This window comes from Chionomys nivalis, chromosome 5, assembly GCF_950005125.1.
Source record: "Chionomys nivalis chromosome 5, mChiNiv1.1, whole genome shotgun sequence".
Classification (NCBI taxonomy): Eukaryota; Metazoa; Chordata; class Mammalia; order Rodentia; family Cricetidae; genus Chionomys; species Chionomys nivalis.
Window position 1 is genome coordinate 85,630,373 of NC_080090.1, and position 19,809 is coordinate 85,650,181.

The following is a 19,809-nucleotide window of genomic DNA, read 5'->3' on the forward strand; positions in this document are numbered from 1 at the left end:
CCCAAATGCCATTTTTTATTTTATGATTTGGTTCGCCATACATTGTTACTTCTGTTGTTCTAGGCATTAGAAATGAGTCACAAGACCAACACACACTTTGTGAGAAGAAATTATTCTGGGGTATTGGCGTGAACACCAAGAGGTGGGAATCACTGGAGCCAATTTTGGAGATTTACTATCACAATATTCTCATGTACTGACTACAGTTTAAGAATCTGGAAGTTAAGCCGGGCGGTGGTGGTGCACGCCTTTAATCCCAGCACTCGGGAGGCAGAGGCAGGCAGATCTCTGTGAGTTCGAGACCAGCCTGGTCTACAAGAGCTAGTTCCAGGACAGGCTCCAAAACCACAGAGAAACCCTGTCTCGAAAAACCAAAAAAAAAAAAAAAAAAAAAAAAAAAAAGAATCTGGAAGTTAGGCTAAGCATGGTGGCCCACATCTTTTATCCCTGTACTCCAGAGGCAGAAGTAGGTGGATCTTTGTAAATTCCAGGCCAGCCTAATCTATATATTGAGTTCCAGGTCGACCAGGCCTACGTGGTGAGACCCTGTCTCAGAATAGATAAATGAGACTGGGTGCAGAGAAGATGAGAAGGAAGTGTTGAGGCTGGAGGTGGAGCTCAGTCTGTAGAGCGCTTGCCCGGAATTCGTGAAACTGGTGTCAGGCACCAGCATGGTTCTGAAGGCTGTAATTCCAGCATTTGGGAAGTAGAGGCAGGAGGATTAGAAAGCCGAGGTCATCTTTGGCTCCACAGCAAATCTAGGACAGCCCGAGGTACATAAGACCCAGTCTCGTTTTCTTGCTTTTCCAGACTCCAGAGAAGAGGGATGCCCAGCAAAGCAGGTTTGTGTGGATTTGGAGACCAACCACACAGCGCTCAGATCATCCTCCATTGGGCACCCCATGACAACAGAGGGGGTTCTCCTTGCCTACAGTAACCCAACAGGGACAGATTTAATTACTCTCTAAAAAGTTATCAGAGTGATACGATGCCAGGCTGGCCACTCCTTGGCTCTTTTTTTTTTTTTTTTTTAAATTTTTTTTAATTATTTATTTATTTGATATGTATACAATAGTCTATCTGCGTGTATGCCTGCAGGCCAGAAGAGGGCATCAGACCTTATTACAGATGGTTGTGAGCCACCATGTGGTTGCTGGGAATTGAACTCAGGACCTTTGGAAGAGCAGGCAATGCTCTTAACCGCTGAGCCATCTCTCCAGCCCCACTCCTTGGCTCTTAAAATTTGGGGAGCTCTTAGGGGGAGAACTACATGTCTGAGAGAATTGATTCCACTGCTGGGGCAAAGGCCACTGTCACACAGGCTTACACAACATGGTTTATTGTCTCATGTGGTTGTTGAGGAGCAAGCACTGCAGGGTCTTATGAGGGCTCCCTGGTAGCAGGGCCCCCGCCAGACTCCTCACTTCGATGCCCTTCTTTTATTTCATGGCCTGGTAACCGCCACCGCTCATGCCACCATGCATACATTCTAGCCAGCAACTGCGAAAGGAGAAGGGAGAATACCCCTCCCCTTTCTTTCGTGAGATGTGACCAGGAAGTTGCATGTGCCACTCTGTCTTGCAGAGGCAGAGCCAAGAAGTCCGCATCTTTCAGATTTACTGGGCAGAATCAGGAAACTGAGTGTCTCTTCTACCTAGGGCAGACTCCAGGCACTTGCCCAGGCTCAGCAGCAAGGAGGGGCCGAGCAAGGCAGTCATCTAATTGGTAGTCATTTTCTTAGCTAAAGGGAAAAATTGATACCCGGGGATGTAGCATGATTAATACAAACCCAGAGACCGAAATTGGGTTCAACCTGAAGATCAGAAAAGCAAAACAGCCAGCCACTGGCTTTTACCTCTCTCTACCTCAGTACAAAATGGCGATCCTGCCTCCAGGAAGCCTCAGAAAGAGACTGTGTGTGAGAGCTGTTTCCTCCCATTTTATATTCCTTTCTAGGACTAGAATTAAAGGCGTGCACCACTACCACCTGGTTTCTATGGCGAACTAGTGTGGCTACTGAGATCAAAGGTGTGTCACCATTGCCTGGTCTGTAAGTCTGTAAGGTTAATCAGTGAGGCTGTTTTACTCTCTGAACTTCAGGCAAGCTTTATTTATTAAAATACAAATGAAATATCACTACAAGGGGACAACCAGCAGTATTTGATACAACCCCCCATCCCCGATCTTTCCTGGAAGGAAGGCAAAGCGTTGGTAACATAATCAGGTACATAAGTTTTCGTTAGATCATAACTGTTTATTATTTTGCACTACTGGAGGCAGAACCCAGAGCCTCACACTTGCCAGGCAAATGTCCCACCACTGAGCTACAGTCTAGCCCCTCAGGGACTGAGCCTTTTGAAGACGGATGTTTGTTTAGGAACAGGATTTCTCTGTAGCCTGAGTTGATCTGCTCCATGTACACCAGGCTGACCTCCAATTTGCGCCACCTTCATCCTGCCTCAGCTTCCCAAATGCTGAGATTATTTGTGTGACTCATGCCCATTGTTGAGAGGGTTTCGTTTGTACTTTTGAGACAATGTCTTGCCTGAGTCTGGTGGGTCTTGAACACCTGATCCTTCTGCCTCAACCTCCTAAGGAAGTTCCAGGCATGTATCATGCCCAGTATCCGTGTAGCAATTCTGCTGCTGCAGTATAAGCAAGCTTAGTATCTATCTTCCAAAGGGAATTTTATCCCTCAGTGTCCTATGTTACACGGTCTTGGTCTCACAGGTGGGAGAAGCCGGCCTTGAGGCCAAGGAGGCATTAAGGGTTTCTTCAGAGGCAGCAGGGAAAGCAGAGAGCGTGCCGCCTCCTCCCTGTGCGTCTGGGCTAGCCTTGATGCTTCTCCCGAGGGCTGTGTTTCCACTCTCCACATTTAATAAGCCGAGAGAATTGAAAACAGTTAAGAATGGAAGATAATACAGCAGACAATAAAAAGATAAACTAAGAAGAAATAAAAAGACTGTTAAGAACAGTTAAAGGGGAGAGGGGACAGCAGGTAATAAAAAGTAGAAACCAAATATACGCCAAATAGACTAAAAAAGAAATTAAAAGATAGAACAAAGACACGATAAGGCAAGGGTTAGAAATAAAAGACAGTGAGAGAAGAGATAATATAATAACAGTAAATCTGGAAGATAAGATGAGATAAAAAGAAATAATATGAAATAGCTAGGAAGACAAGACAGATTAAAAATGACAGAGATAAGTAAAATCATTAAAACCCGAACAATAAAAGACTAAAGAGATGAAAACAATAAAATGCATTGTGAGGCTAGCAAAAGCAACGAAGTCTCCAGCAGGTGTGGCAGCGTGCATCCACAGTCTGAGCATTTGGGAGGTAGAGGCAGGAAGATTAGGGGCTCATGGCCATCTCCAGTAACAAACTGAGTTCCTGGCTAAACTGGGCACATGAGACGCTGACCCCCCCCAAAAAAGGGGTAAAATGTATATATGCGCATATGTGTGTGTGTGTGTGTGTGTGTGTGTGTCAAAAGACTTGGTCACGGGGAGAGATCAACTTCCTTTCAAGCTAACATGATGCAGTAATGCAAGCACACAAGCCCCAGCTCCCTCCGGCACAGTTTGATGGAGGCATCCCACTCACACAGACCTTAGCTCTGAGCAACTGTAACAATCTGCCAAGGCTCTCTGAGCCAGGCCCCACAGAGTGAGGAGCTCGCCCAAGTTAGTTGACTCCCAGCTCTGGAGGCTGAAAGTCATGGTCAAGGCGAGAGAGAGAGAGAGAGAGAGAGAGAGAGAGAGAGAGAGAGAGAGAGAGAGAGAGAGAGAGAGTGGTTGAGCTCCCTACATGGTTTCACAAAGACACTTGATCTAGTGACCACTTAACTCCATCACTCCTGTAAAGTCTTGCCTGGCATGGTTGCACATGCCTTCAATCCCAGCACTTGAAAGTCAGGGTCTAGATGCATAGCCCTGACTGTCCTGGAACTTACGTTGTGGAGCAGGCTGGCCTTGAACTCAGAGAGATCTGCCTCTGCCTGCTGAGGTCTGGATCGAAAGGTGTGTGCCACTGTGTCTAGTATGATTGAGGTTCTGATGCAATTGATTTTGAGTCTTTGGTTTTCATTTTTGATACACATATTCTTCATTTCTTGGGCCCACACAGCAGAGGCAAGGTCCTTAGAGGCACAAGGGTATGGCGTCTTGCCCCATCTTCCCTTATGACATTAAAATTACACACAACAGGGAAGGTGCTTGCCACAGTTCTCTTAGTGTGTCCATGAGGCCAGGACTGATGGCTCTGAATTGTCAAGAAACTTCTCTGAATAGAAACACTCACAAGGCCCAAGGCTCCTTCTGAGAAAATATGATCTCCACAATTGTTGGTCATGCCTCATTCTCTTCTGCCAGTGGGCCTGGTCACCACTGCCCATTCCTCCTCCTCCTCTTCCTCCTCCTCCTCTTCCTCCTCCTCCTCTTCCTCCTCCTCTTCCTCCTCCTTCCTTTTTTTAAAGTTTTTTTCAAGACGGGGGTTTCTCTGTGCAACTCTGGCTGTCCTGGAATTTACTATGTAAACCAGGCTGGCTTTGAACTCACAGATCCACCCACCTCTACCTCTGGGATTATACAAATGCCCTGCCACCACCTCCCGGCTAGAACATATCACTCTTAACATTTTTTCTCTTGTTCCAAAGCAGGTGTGTCAGTCTGTCTGGGATGTTGGAACAAAATTCCACAGACTAGATAATTTATAAACAACAAAAATTCTTGAGAAACCCTGTCTTGAAAAACCAAAACCAACCAACCAAACAAACAACAAAATTCATTGTACACAATTCTAAATAAAGGATGGGAAGGAGGAAATCCATCATCTAGGTCTCAGCAAAGTAAGAATTGTCAGGTAAGGGTTCTTCCTCAAAGATGGCAGACAGCGCATGTGTGTCCTGACATAGTGGAAGGGGCAGAGACACTTCGAAGACTCTTTTATGGGGCACCATCCTATTCAGGAAGGCTCTGCCCTCACAACACAGTTAGCTTCCAAAGCCCAGGCCTCCCAGTGCCATCTGCTTGTGGCGTTCAGCATGTGAAGTTGCCCGTCAGGGGGAGGGGATGGGGGTGGGACACAAACATTCAGGCCACAAGCACATTAGCGCATGCGTGGAAGTGAAACTACTTTTCACCTTGGAGAAGAGGCACTGAATCTTGTGAAGGAGGTCAGCCAAGGCAAGGACTGCTCAGTTCATTCTCCTCAGTGGTTGAGGAGACATAAACCCAGGGGACTGACTTGGAGTGGTAGCTCACACCTGTTCTTCTGGCTCTCTGAAAATGGAAGCAGGAAACTCACCACAAGTTTGAGATCAGGGTAGACTCCATATTGAGTCAATCAATGGAGAAGAGACCTGCCCCAAAGTACTGCCCTGTACGCTTCTCACTCAGACTAAGTAGGCCAAGAGAGCTCAGCCCCAGGTTGCCCTGGGAGTTGGCTTTATATCTGGGAAATCTTAGTGCGCCTTTGATTAACACTCTGCTGTTGCCATTTAAAGCCCCCTCATAATTCCTGATCCAAGAATGCTACCCTTCGTTTTGCTCTGTGCCCTGCAAGCTCTGTGTTGTCGTCGTGGTGCCCTCCCCCCCCGCACCCTCCTTGAACCAAGAAGGAAGCCAGGGCCGGCAAGCTGGCTTTGACCAGGCGCTGTGTACTCAGGGTAGATTTGGATGCAGTTCTCAGGACAAAGTGAGCCCTTCCTCAAGGGTTCAGTTGCCTTTGATTTGGTCTTCCCTAATTCCCCGGTTGGCTCTTAGGGATCAAGTCTCAGAGTGACTCTCCTCAGATCTCTTCTCTTGAGCCTTGGCCAATCCCGGCACTGCTCCCTCCAGGATCTCCCCGTCTCCCTGGCAGAAACCCAAAGTGGTGTGAGAAGGGAGGGATGAAAGGAAAGTGAAAGGACCAGCCTCTCTGAATGGCCCCTACTCCTCCTCCCTAGCCCCCCCGCGTTGTCATGGAGACCAGAACAAAGCCTCTTTTTTCCCCCCTCTTTTCTGGATTGTTAATTGTCTTTACTCCATGGTGCCTTTGTTAATTGTTGCCAGTCCCTCCCAGGATGGGGATCTAGGTTTCCTCCAGACAGGAAAGAGGGTTTTAAAAAGTTAGGTGGTGGGGGTGGGGCACTCTGAGTGTGGCGGGGGTGGAAGTGAAGAGCCCCCCAGCCAGAGACAGCATTTCCTACAGTGCACAGGCTTCTAGGAGGGGAAGGATTTCTTCACCGGCTTCCTGCCCCCTTTCAGGTGGGTAGAAAGAGATGGGAGAGATAAGGGGAAAGGCAGCCTAGCTTTCTGTGTGTGCATGTGGATGTTTGTGGTGTCCTCTGAGACACAGGTGGCCTGCCCTTTAAACTGGGGCAGTAAAGACATGCAACCTGCTTATTATTACCCGAGCATGAAATCTGGATACCAGGGCCCAGGGAAATGGCACAATGCTTGGAGCACTTACTGCTCTTGCAGAGGATCCAAGTTCAATTCCCAGCACTCATGCTCACAAACATTCATAAATTCCAGGGAATCCACTACCCTCTCTGCCCTCTGTGGACACCAGGCATACATGTGGTGCACATATGCAGGCAAAACACTCATATAAATCAATAAATTCGTGTTTTTAAAAAGTTGTACATAGTTGCGGGACATGGCGACACATGCCTTTAAATCCCAGTACATGAGAGGCAGAGGCAAGCAGATCTCTGTGAATTCGAGGCCAGTCAGGTCTACAGAGTGAGTTCAAAGATAGCCAGGGCTACACAGAAAAACCCTTCTTGAAAAACAAATATGTATACAGGCCAGGTCCTAGAGTAAGAGTGCCCAACCCTTACTTCCTCATTCCTCATGGCGACTAAGATGTGAGGGATAAATTGGAGGCATTTTTTAAGTGTGTGTGTGTGTGTGTAAGGCATGTGTGCGCGTACGTGGAAGACTCACCCATCTGTGTTGAGGGTGGCATGGGTTGGGTCTTCCAGTCGGAAGACTGAGAGCTGACTGTCACAGGGAAAGCAGAGAGCTGTTTGCTTTTCTAGGGTCCAGGATAGGGTTCGGGGTATTAGCGACACTCAAGAGCTGGTTTCTATGGTTCAGATTCTAAATGTTACCCAATGTGGCCCATGTTGCCCACCGTATATGTACCAATCACGGAGACACCAAGTTTTGCAAAGGACTTTATTCGTGAACAGTCACACGAGGAAGGAGGAGCTTCCAAACTGCAAGTATGTCTCCCTGAGGATAGGGGTTGGGACATTTATGTGGCCTGAGGTATGAAGCGATGTGACTGGAGTGGCGTCCTGAAAAACCCTGGCCTCCAGAGGTCAAAGGGTCACCAGCACAGGCCCAAGTCAAGGGGTGGTGGTGGTTTCAATCCTTGAAGACAGACAACAGAGTACCTATGCCTCCCGTCTCCGTCTCCCGTTTTCAGTTAGTAGTAAGACCTGGTATCATCATCAATTAAGCCCCATTGGGTGGATCTACCCAACCTAGCCCAAGCTACACGACGCCGATGCCACTCTCCAAACTTAAGATGGAGGAGGACCGGAAACAGGCAGGGCAAGCCAGACAGAAAGCCCATTCTTCCTCCCTTTTCTGTCCCTCTGTTTGCTTCTGTTTCGGTGCTCTCTCAGGAAACTGGCCCTGGCTAAGGAAAGCAATTTAGAACGTCTCTGGATTTAACCCTTTTGTGGTTCCCAGCCGAAGCTTTGCTGGTGAGATCCCGTCTCTAACCTCAGAAGTTAAAGAGAACGTCCTTCCCTGGGTTCAAGTCCACCAACGTTTATGGTGCTAGCTATATGCAAAGCACATTGGAGATTGGAGTGGTGGCCCCATGCCTGTGATTCCAGAATTTGGAAGGCCAGGACTGGAGTGTTAATGGTGGTCGGTAGGGTCTGGGTTGAGTATTTCCAGTATCTTGGTATCTTGTTCAAATAATTGACATAAAGGTGAGTAAAATTGGAATGAAGTAAAGCCGAACACAGACTGCGAAGCATTAAGGAAACTATTCCAAAGAAAAACAATAGTACAGGCAGCTAAGCTATGGCCGTCACTAGGTCTTTAGAGTAAAAGACCACTGTAGGGCTTGAAGTTATTGTCTGGGTTCTTAGGGAAGGAGGGGCTAAGTTGCTAAGAATCATAGTAGCGTAGGTCTCTATTTTGAATGACAGCATGTGCCTGTTCCCATGATGCAACTTTAAAAAGAATCATCTGAATGCCTAATTTTAAAAATTATCTTATATCTCTCATGCATAGGTAGGTGTAAGATGGTAAACAGAACATTCTCCCTCAATGTACACCAAACGGTCACAGTTTGCCTTCTGAACGCACACAAAACTAGTTCAGGCAGGATCTACCTGAACTTACCAATTGATCCATTTTAGGCTTGAAAGCCGTCTTTTCTTTCTTTTTTTAGCCATCTTATAGTAAAGAAACTAGGTTCATTCCTGTTTATGATTAAATCTGTTTCTCAAGAAGTGGACTATGCCCCACCTGTAACCTTAACTACACGCGGCTCTGCACTGCCCGTTCCAGGAAACAGCAAACATGTCTTTGTTTCACAAAGTTGTTATGACCATCTTGAGCTACCCCCGAGCTATAAAAACCCTGGTTTCCTTACATCTAAAGCTAACCTCTTGAACCCTGTCTTGGGGGAGGCAGCCTGTGCACGTGAATAAAAAAGCTTGCTTTAATTCATTTGGTCAGAAGACTTGGGTTGGTGATTTGTCTCTTTGCATCTTTGGGATTAACATTAGGAGAGTTCAAGAGCAGAGAAACTTAGGTCGTTGTTCAGAGTGCTGCCCAAAGCAGGTGAGTGTCCTAGGTTGTTAAAAATACTGTCAGGGAAGAGGCATGTGTGCATAAGACATGCAGGTGGAGATGTAGGCTGCCACATGAATGGTTAGAACGGGGGATGGTGTAGTCCAAACCAAATGAAGCCCCAAACTGTTAAACTATGCCCTATCAACTTGTCTGTCTTAGGAGGATCAGGAGTTCAAGGTCATTTTTAGTTACGTACAGAATTTGAGGCTAGTTTGGGCCACAGGAAACCCTGCCTCAAAAACCAAACCAAATCAACCAAACATGCAAACACGTTAGAACAGGCTTGATGTATGACTGAGATCTATAATTCTCGCTCTCAGAAAGATCACCTCAAGTTTAAAGTTAACCTGGCTATACAGGGAGTTCCAGACCAGTCTGAACTATAGGAAGACCTCCTAATAACCTTTAACATCACTTGAGTAGTTACTATTTTTTAAGTATTTGTTTTATTTTATCTATGTGTGTATGGAGGTTGTGTGTGTGTGTATGTGCCGGTGCCCACAGAGGACAGAAGGGGATGTCAGATCACTTGCAGTCGCCGGATGTGGGTCTGAACCATGGTCCTCTGATAAAAGCAGTAAGCCTTCAACTGCTATGTCATCTTTCCAGACTGGGTACTTATTTATTTTAAAACTTCATTTATTTTATTTTATGCGTTTTGCCTACATGTTTCATTTATTTTATGTGTATGAGTGTTTTGCCTACATGCTTTGTATGCAGGGCCTATGAAACCCAAGAGACAGTACCAGATCCCTTGGAACTGGAGTTGTAGATGGTTGTGAGCCGCCATTTGTGTGCTGAGAACAGATCCCAGGTCTGTTGCAAGAGCAGCCAGTGCTCTTAACGGCTTAGCCATCTCTCCAGCCCCAGAGTCGTTATTTTTCAAACATCTACTGCAGACTCTAGAGAGTAAATGGGGCACAGGGCAGGCAAGATTCCCCCATCACAGAGTTTAGGTCTGAAGGGGAGCAGGAAAACAAACAAACAAACAAACAAACAAACAAACCAGGAACAAACAAAGTAAGTGCCTGCTGTGGCTGATGTCTAGGGATGTTTTCATTCTCATCAGATGAGGAGTGCCTGCTCTGTAGAGAATGAAGTTCAGCTAGGGTGAGAGACACAGTGAGAGCTGTCTGTGTGCTGCACACTTCCGATCCCATCACTGGGCAGGTGAGGGTGGGATCTCTGTGGATTTAAGGCTGGCCTGGTCCATAGAGAGAACTTGTCTCAAAAAAAAAAAAAAAGAAAAAGAAAAAAAGAAAGGAAGGAAGGATGAAGGAAGGAAGGAAAGAAGGGAAGGAGGGAGGGAAGAAGGAAAGGAAAAAAGAAGACACAGTGAGGGGAGACTCATGAAATATAAACAAATTATTTGATAAGTTATTGGTTTTCCCAGTTAAAGTATTATCTGGAGAGGACAGTGGTTTATAACAGCCCAATTTCAGGTCAATTATCTTCAGAAAGTTCCTGAAGTAAATAATGAAGTTATTTACTGAGTTTCAGTGTTACCTTTCTGGAACAAATATCCAAGTCATGTGGAGGTAAGCAGGTGGCCTCGAAAGCAGAGAGTGCTGGTCTAGCCTGGCTAGGATGGTGACAACAGAGAAATGGATGGGCTGGATATATTTTTGGAGACAGAACAATGATGATCACTAAATTGTCTGGATGGGAACAAAAGCAAGATGGTGTGGTGGTTAGATTTTTGCCTTGAATATCTGGGTAGCCAGTGGTATCATTAGTTCAGGACAGGCCTGGGGTAGTGTGTGTGTGTGTATGTGTGTGTGTGTGTAGGTATGTTGAGTGAACTAATTGGCCTAGAGGAAGGAATCTGTGACCGTAGTTACCCTAGATGTGAGGCTAACAGTCATAAATTCAAGACCAGCCTTGGTAACTTAGTGTGACTCTCTCAATTTTTTTTTTTTTTGTTTTTTTTTTTTTGTTTTTTCGAGACAGGGTTTCTCTGTAGCTTTGGAGCCTGTCCTGGACTCCCTTTGTAGACCAGGCTGGCCTCGAACTCACAGAGATCCGCCTGCCTCTGCCTCCCAAGTGCTGGGATTAAAGGCGTGCGCCACCACCGCCCGGTCGACTCTCTCAAAATTAAAAACAAAAACAGAAAGGTGAGTGTCTGGGAATATAGTTTAAGGCAGGGTACTTTTGTTTGCCCAGCACATGAGAACTCCTAAATAGCTTAATCACCAGTGGTGGCGGGGGCGGGGAGAGGGTTGTTAGTGCCTAGTACCCAACATTATGAACACATAAAATTTCACCTTGGACATGTGGCTCAGTTGGTAGAGTAGCAGCCTAGCATACCCAATGTGCTTTCACCCACAGCACCATATAAACCTGCCTTTTGCATGCCTATAGTCCCAGCACTTGGGAGGCAGAGGCAGGAGGATCAGAAATTCAAGTTCAGCCTAAATAGTTTGGGGAGAGCCTGGGCTACATGAGTCTCCAGCCCCCACTTTTTTTCATCTCAGGAAAGAAGGTAGGTAGGTAAGAAAGTGGGGCACAGGAGAGGATTCCAAAAGAACACAACATCCCCCTGGAGACAGGACAGAGAAAGGACACACTGTGAAGGCGGAGGATATCCTGGAGTGTGGGGGTGCAGAGTAAGTATTTCAGGGAGTGAGTTAAAGGTATAAACTTGATGGTATGAGCGTAAGAAGGATCTAGATTCTTTTCTCAGACTTTTGTTGAGTTAGGCTTTTGTCGATCTTTTGTTTCCTCCCTCCACTTACTGTCTATAACTTCAACTTCATTTTTTTTTCCATCTCTAGAATGGTGGCAATGATACCAATGCCACAGAATCAAAGTAAGGTGCCAGCATATACTGTATGGGGAAACAGTACCATGTCTAAGACTCAGCAGGCAGAGGTTCCATAGCTTAATCTGGTGACAGTGATTGATGATGGGGAAGGCGGTTACAAATGAATCATCAGGCAAGGAGTACTGGAGAGAGGAACATTACCTCTAAGCTCTCTGACACTGGTTTTAGAGATGCTAGGGGTTTGACTTTGCTTTAAATTATTATTATTATTATTATTATTATTATTATTATTATTATTATATTGAGATAGTGTTTCATGTAGGCTTAGCTGGTCTGGAACTCTCTGTGTAGACCAGGGTGCTTCCAACTCAGAGAGACCCACCTGCCTCTGCCTTCTGGGACTGGGGTTAAAGGAGAGCAAATCCATGCTCAGTTCAAACTGTCCTTCCTATCTGTGGTAGTTTGAATATATTCGGCCCCATAATCTTACAGGGAGTGGTACTATTAGCAGGTGTGGCTTTCTTGGAGAGAGTATGGCCTTGTTGGAGGAAGAGTGTCACTATGGGGGTGGGCGTTGGGGTTTCCTAGGCTCAGGATACTTCCCAGTGTTTCAGTTGACTTTCTGTTGCTTGTAAGATGTAGGACTCTCAGCTACTTCTCCAGCATCATGTCTGCCTCATTCATGCTTCCTTTCATGATGATAACAGACTGAACCTCAGAAACTGTAACCAAGTCCCCTCACTTCAATGTTTTCTTTATAAAAGTTGCTGTGGCCATGGTGTCTCTTCACAGCAATAGAAGCCCTAAGACACTATCTGTCTCCATCTGCTATAGCTAAGGGCAGGGGCAGGGAGCAGCCCACGGAGCGATATCCCATGGAAGCTAGTCAGAGACCAGAGGGAAAGTACTAGGTAGGGAGGCGCGGGCATTGTCTGGGAGGAAGAGAAGAGGGTGGAACCTGGGTAACTCTTTCCTGGCTTCTGGAAAGGTCCCACCAGTCACTGCTGTGGGATCCCTGATCACACTGTGACTGTGAAACTCCTAGATTGTGTTAATAAAATTAACCTTGGATAGGGGCAGGGCCAGTGACTGTTTGACAAGAATTGGCCATAGAGAGTATGGAGGACCCAGGAATATGGATAGAGAGATGCACAGGAAGGACCAGGAAGGGACTTAGAGATTCGAAGGCTTTTTTGGTTTGGGATGGGTGGAGCGACGCTCTCTAGCTGAGCCTCCCACCGAAAAGGAAGGCCAACTGGTTGCTTCTCAGCTTCTTTGATCTAGCAGGTTTTCACCCAACATCTGCCTCCCAGTCTTTATTGGTAAATAGAACAACGTAGATAAAAACAACAGTTTGTGTAGCCTGAGTGTACTTAGTGGATTGTGGTCCTCCAACCTTTAGGAGGTCTGCCATATATATGACATTTAAAATGTCTTAAGCTTTCTGCAGTGAATCATGACCATTCCTAACAGTGACTTCTGATGACAAATCCATCTAGACTGTGGTAACACCATTAAGCTGACAACCACCACCATCAGGTTTGGACTGCACACTGCTCAGGACATCTTCAAAGCTGCTAGCTGAGATGGTCCAGGCTCATAGACTACACAGCCAGGACTTAAGACACCACAACTGGACAACAGCTGGCTCTCCCAGGACTTGACCATTATCTCAGTTTCGTCAGGGTCTCCTAAAGATGCCATCGTCCCCAGATAACAGGAAGTAATTTTAAGGATAAGATGCCCACATTCCCAAGAGGTGTGATGGGTGGGTTTTGGTCATCCAGTGGGTTATAGATGTTTGACATAGTTTAGGGGGGTTAGTTGCTAGTTATTATTTGACATAGTTTAGGGGGGTTAGTTGCTAGTTGTTATTGGTCATGGTTAGAGAGGAAACTAACAAAAGAGGTTAGATTCAGGAATCTCTATGAAAAGAGAAGAGGAGGGGTACAGGACTAATAGGGTAAAAGGACAGATTACTGAATTTACTTTTATACTAAAAAGCAACTACTAGTCTCAAATATTTTACTTTGGTATAGAGTTTTATATATTGATACAAATTTAAGGTTATTTTTGTTATAATATACTATACAAATGTTTCTATTCTTATTTAAGGTATGGTACCTATGAAACTCATTTTAAAATAAAATGTAAAGTTCTAGTCCTTGAAAGGTATGATTACAAACTGTTTAGGATAATTAAAAAATTAAGGCTAGGCTGGGCAGTGGTGGCACAGGCTTTTAATCCCAGCACTTGGGAGGCAGAGGCAGGCAGATCTCTGTGAGTTCAAGGTCAGCCTGATCCACAGAGTTAGTTCCAGGACAGGCTCCAAAAGCTACAGAGAAACCCCGTCTCAAAAAAAAAAAAAAAAAGTTAGTAGTAGTTGGTAATCTATAAAGGTTAGTAGTTGGTAATCTATAACAATCAAACTTTGTAGTCATTTTAGGTATGTTTTCAGGGTTAAACATGTATTAGATAGATAGGTGGTCTTTAAACAATTCAGAGATCTACAGAATATGGCATTTAAGATGTTTTAATAACATAAGGCTTTTCATGACAGTGAGATACATCTGCTCCTGGCAGCACCAATCTAATTCAGGAGAAGACGGTGGGCAGCAAAGAACCTCCATGTGGAATTTGTTTTCATTGTGGAAAAGTTAGTCACTGGTCAAAAAACTGCCCTTGCCTCAACTGTGGACAATATGCTGCCCAAATTGGACAAGCAGAACACAAAGGAAGTTGTTGTAAGATATTTATAGTCTGATACAATTGAGAAAGATTGCTATAGGAAGTTGACTGCTGGAGTTTTCCAAGATAAGATAGGTCAGTTCTTCAAAATTCCAGCTTCACAGAAAAGTCTGACAGATATCCTAGGCCTGTAGGCTGAAGATGGATGCTCCAGTGTTGCAGAGAAACCTTGACTGTCCTGGAAACCAGCTCTGTCCGTCATTTCTATAGTTTTAGATGTTGCTTGCCCTGCTCTTCCTGTTTACTCAGGTAACATTTTGTCCTTCTCTGGTCCCTGGTAGGGGTTGAGGACTAGATAGTTACATCATTTTCTTTGTTACCAAATTCAGAAAAGTAACTAACAAAAGAGGTGTAAGGTTTATGAAGTTGAGAGACATAAAAGCTTAAGTTGTTTATCTAAAAAAATGTTTTAAGGTCTAAAAAGGTTATTTTTAGGTTGGTAATACAAGTTATGATAGAAAGTGGTTTAGATATAAAACTCTGGATTCACCAAGATAGAATAGATAATGGAGTATTTTCTCCAAAATTGCCAAATACAAATGGACTGGACATTGTGAATGTAATTCTTCAATGAATTATTCTTGTTGCATACAGTTTCACTATGTGAAGAGTTAAAATCTTCTCTTTTTACTAAGACAATACCTGATAATTGTTACAATTGCATAGTTCTTACTTTATATAGTTTTACTGTGTTAGAGTTAAACCTTTCTTTTTTATTTAGACAAAAGGGGGAAACATTGCCGGGTATTTGGTCACTATAAAACCAGATCCTCAGTAGTTAATGTTGGCTTCTCCCATCTGCTTTCCCATACCCTAGCCCTACCTTAGCTCAGGACTTCATCCTTTTGATGCTGGTCACTGGCCTAGCTCTATACCTCTGGCTAGACTGACCTCATGAGAGGCTCTTTTAGAACCCCCTTGCCTTTAATCACCCAACCGATAAACCAGAATGTATTAAGGGCCTGCTCTTTGCCAAGTCCTATCTAGACACAGGGATCTATCCATGAACAAGAGGCATATCCCTGTCCTGCAGAGTTTACCATCCAGTGGGGTACACAGGCAAAGGGATTGGGGGGTGGGTTCTCAGAGCCCATGCATGGAGCTCCTGGCCCTGATCTGACTCCTTAGAAAGAATTCTTGAAGAGTTGATACCAGACTGAGACTCAAAAGGCAAAAGACAATAAAAGGACTTGTCATCCAGGCAGGAAATGGGGAGTGACGAAATGCAGTCCCTAGAGGGTTTGGGAACTTCCTGGCTGGCCATTCCTCATACAGATTCACAACTGGCATTCCTTTAACCTGCCCTACTCCCACAGGTCCCAAGACCCACTTCAGATGGTGGCCTCTCTAAGGAGATTCCCATTCAGGTCCTTGGTGGCCTTAAGGCTTACCCTGCCTGAGTACTCTAGCATTTTCTAGAATTGTAGTTGACCCATTCCTTCACAATAGGGGAATCCAGGAAGAGTTGCCATCTGTGTCCTTGATTCATCTTGGTGGTCCCAGGCACCTGCTTGGGTCAGGTCTGTTGTGGACATTCAATAAAAGGGCTGAATGGGGAGAACCCTTTCTTCATACACACCTTTGTTGGAGAGACTGAAAAATGACTGGGCTAGGGAGTGGTCAGAGATCTGTGGAAGCGGTCTGTCAGAGATCAGGTCAACTTAAAGCAGGAATGTCTCCTCCTCAGGCTGATTTCAAATGAAGACCCTCCTGCCTCAACTTCCCCAGTGTTGCTTAAACCAGCTGAGTCACGAGTACGGTGTTTTAAAAAAATTCAGTCTTCAAACTAGGACAGGTAGAGCACACCTTTAATCCCAGCACTCTGGGGGCAGAGGCAAGACGGTTTCTGTGAGTCCAGCCTGATTTACACAGTGAGAAGAAAAAGAAAGTTCTATCCAGGCTCTCTGTTTTTAGAGGAGGCTGTGAGCAGGACAAACAGCTTCCCTGGGCTTGTTCCAAGGAGTGAGAATTCTCTACAGCAACTCTCAAACCGGGGTCGAGGGAGTGGGCCGAATTCACCTTCTTTCTCCTATTTTCTGTACTTAGAGGTCACTACATCTCCGCTCCGGAGAACCTCCGCGGTCCCCTTCGCAGCACAGGTCTCCAGCTGTTGAGGCCTGGCTGGACCAGCTGCTGGGAGGAGGAGGAAACTCGGTCCCTCCCTCCTTCTCCATCTCCCCACCCTCCCTCCTTCCCCGCCTGCTCGCGCCCTCCCTCCCTTTCTCCTCCGCGGCTGCCGAGTGGCTTTCGTAGAAGCGAGTGGCGAGCGCCCTGCTCCAGTCCGGGCTGGGAACTGAAGTGTCGGAGTGGTGCTCCTGGAACCCGAGCTCCGGAGAGGCCGGCGCGGGTCGAAGGCCGGGGCGGCGCGCTCAGCTTCGGAGGCTCTGGCTCTGGACCGAGCGGGCTCGGAACTGCGCGGAGGGGCAGAACGCACTATCCGCCGGCCTGGCCCGCGCGGCAGCGGGGAGTCCGGGAGCCGGAGCGCGGAAGGCAGCACGGCGGCGGCCAGCCGGGGGCAGAGGGCAGAGTGCCGAGCGGCCTGGCTCGGCGAAGGGCGCCGCCCGGCCCGGCCTCAGCTCGGAGCCCACGACAGTGGCCAGCGGAACCCGGCGGGCCGCGGGTCCTGAGCGCCTCCAGCCCACAGCGGGGGGCGTGCCTCCGCCTGGCCGCGCCGCCCCGCTGCCCACCGCGTTGCCCGGGCATGTGAGCGGGAAGACCAGGCTGCTGGCCGCCGGGACGTACGGAGCAGGAGCCGGAGCGCGGAGCTGCGACCCCGGGCCAGCGCCTGACCGATTAGTAAGTGCGCCCCTCCGCTACGCGTGCCCCTCTCCCCAGCCTCGCGAAGTTTGACACGCGCGGCCCCGCGTTCCTAGGGACACGCTGGCTCTCTTCCGCGCGACTTTCCATCTTAGGCAAAGTTTTGCCAGGCGAAGCCGATCCTACAGGACCCCTCACAATGCCGTCCGGTGGCGCCACGCTGACCCGAGTCCTTTTGGAGAGCAGTGGCTGCGAGCGGTTGGGGGTGGCGTGCGCGCGCCGCGCGAGCTGGGCTTAGGGAGTCTTCTGCCCGCCCGCCCTCTGCGACCCGCCGCCTCTAGGTCTTTTTCCTCCAGCCTGACCAACCCGCCTAGTTTTAACATTTCCAGTCGGTGCTTAGATGTCCGGTGCGCACCCCGCGTGGGGCTTGGGTGGTAGCCACCCGGAGCTCCGGTTCCTGGGTACGTGGGCCGCTGGGGTCCAGCGCGCACCCTTCCCACGGCTCCGGTTCATTCCCCGCGGACCAGTCGGGCGCCGCCTCCCGTTTTTCTGCCGTTGCTGCTCTTGTCCTCTCTCCACGCTAGCCTGCTCCTTGCCACCCCTACCTCCCTTGGTGGGGTGTCGGCGGAGCGCCTTTCACCCCCTTTTTCAAGGCAGAAATAAATTGAACACAGAGCTGGTGGGATGAGGAAGGAGGTGGTCGCTTAGTCCCAACGGTTCGCCATTGTTTTCCCACCCCACGTTCGGTACGTAAACACACACTCACGCGAGTGTGTTTGTGTGTGCATGCGTGTGTGTGCACGCGCCGGCTGCGGCTGCCTAGATTCCCCAAGAGCTCTACGGTCGCCCGCGAAATCTACCAGCAGCCAGCCTAGATGTCCTAGCAGGGCATTGCTTTGAGCTGGGGGAGAGGGACGCGAGAAGTGGGAGTTGCCCCAGAGTCCCTGGCGGAGTCGAGAGTCTGGCTTGGGCTGGAAGTGAATTTTGAACTTAAGCCCTGGACCTTTCCGGGAGGACCCCGGGCGCTCGAGCGGCGGATCCCGCCTGGGAGGGTCCCCAGCAGCTGGCGCTCTTGGCAGCGATCTCCGTGACAAGGGCTTGGAGGAAGCCGAGGAGTTTTCCTGGGAAGTTTGCTTTAGCTCTGTGGGAATTTCCGGGCCCGGCGCCCCCGCGCTGGCGGAGGGGTCTGACCTACAGCAGTCAGAGATGCTGCTGCCGCTCGGAACTGGGTTTCCTGAGACTCTGTTTCCAACCACTTCATGCCTTTTCCTCTCTGAGTGCTGGGATTCAGCACGCTTGGGTCTTGTTGCTCAGCGAGAGGGGCCACTTGAGTTTGGCGATTTCCAAACATCTTCTGTACTTTCTCCAATTATAAAGGGCGGATTGTGCACCTATCTTTGAAACTGGCGTATGTTAATGGTTTGGAGGATGCTGTTTGAAAGGCTTTAACCTGTACCACCGAGAGCCAGATAACCTAGTAGTTAGAACCAGGAAGCTGGAGTTGTACACACCGGTGCTGCCGCTGGTGGTGCCGCTCAGTATATAGGCAGTTTAATACAACTTTCTTGCTCAGATTACTTATCTGTAAAATGTGGTTAAATTCTGACAATATCCACCTCGTGGGGGTCGTCTTGAAGACGAAAAATCTTAGTATAATCTCAGAATGCTGTGCCTGGCACGTAGTAAATGCTAGGTGATTGTTAACTGTTGGGGTCGGAGTGTAGCTTAGTGGTAGGGCGCTAGCTTGACGTGCAGGAAGCCCTGAGTACCAGTGTGTGCGTTTGGGAAGTTAGCCGTTGCCTACTGTTATTATTAATTATATATTTTATTATTATTATTATTAGTTTATTTTTTTGTCGATACAGAGTCTTTGTGTAGCTCTGGCTGCCCTGGTATGTCTTTTGTAGATCAGGCTGGCCTCAAAGTCAGATCGCCTGCTCTGCCTTCCGAATGCTCGGATTAAAGCCAGCTGTTGTCGTTATTGTAATAACATTGTTATGGAGCCCAGGGCCTGGTTCATACTAGGGAAGCGACTCCGTGGAGTGGCTTCTCCAACCTGGCTCATTACAATTTAAATGACTTCGTACAGAGCCCAGAAGAACTCTTTGGGATTGTGCCCATTTAATCAATTTTGGTAATTTTCACTTCTGGGGAGGAAGAGATCTCACAGTTCTTCCTACCTCTAATTGATTCTGATCCCTCAGATCAAACTTCTTGTCATTTGTTGGCCTCAACCTTGAGTATTTTTTCCTTCCGCCTTCCCTTTCTCTCCCTTCACAGTTTTTTGTGCAAGGCATTTCATTACCTCCTTCCCTCATTCTTAAAAATTAATCTTGGCACCGCAGAAGATTTTCCCCAGGGACCACCCCAGGAAGGAAATGTCTCAAGAGGGGTTTCCTGTACACCCTGGTTTGTGCTGCAGACTTGGGATTGGATGTGCACTTGTGTCTCAGGGACTGGATGGATTTCCACCGAGAGGAACCCAGGTGTCTTGGGCTCAGGGAAAGTCAGGTGGGACAGGCAGGCTGCCTGCCCTGGAGGGTTCTGTTCCCTAGCTAGTATCTGTTTCCTGTTGCTGGGGCTCACTTGAGAACCTCTTCTGGCTAGCCTGACTGGCAAGGCATACTGCATCTGGGACTTAGATAATAGAGGGGCAGTGGTGTCACCTTCGACTTAGCAGGGCAGTTCTGGGAGTGTAGGCTAGGCGCCAGTTCTTGTCTTTATTGCTG

General features: G+C 47.6%; 1 protein-coding gene across 5 annotated transcripts in view; it reads left to right on the forward strand.

Moving 5' to 3' along the window:
- Positions 1 to 6,229: 6,229 nt before the first annotated feature.
- Positions 6,230 to 19,809, forward strand: part of Sox13 (SRY-box transcription factor 13) — a 54,778-nt gene continuing 41,198 nt past the window's right edge. For 2 of the 5 annotated variants that reach the window (XM_057770488.1, XM_057770490.1), the window contains exon 1: positions 16,559 to 17,119. The gene's annotated coding sequence lies outside the window, so the exon portion shown is untranslated. Of the gene's footprint in view, positions 6,250 to 16,558; positions 17,120 to 19,556; positions 19,592 to 19,809 lie in introns of those variants that run through there. The other 3 variants (XM_057770491.1, XM_057770489.1, XM_057770492.1) reach the window with 2 other exon arrangements.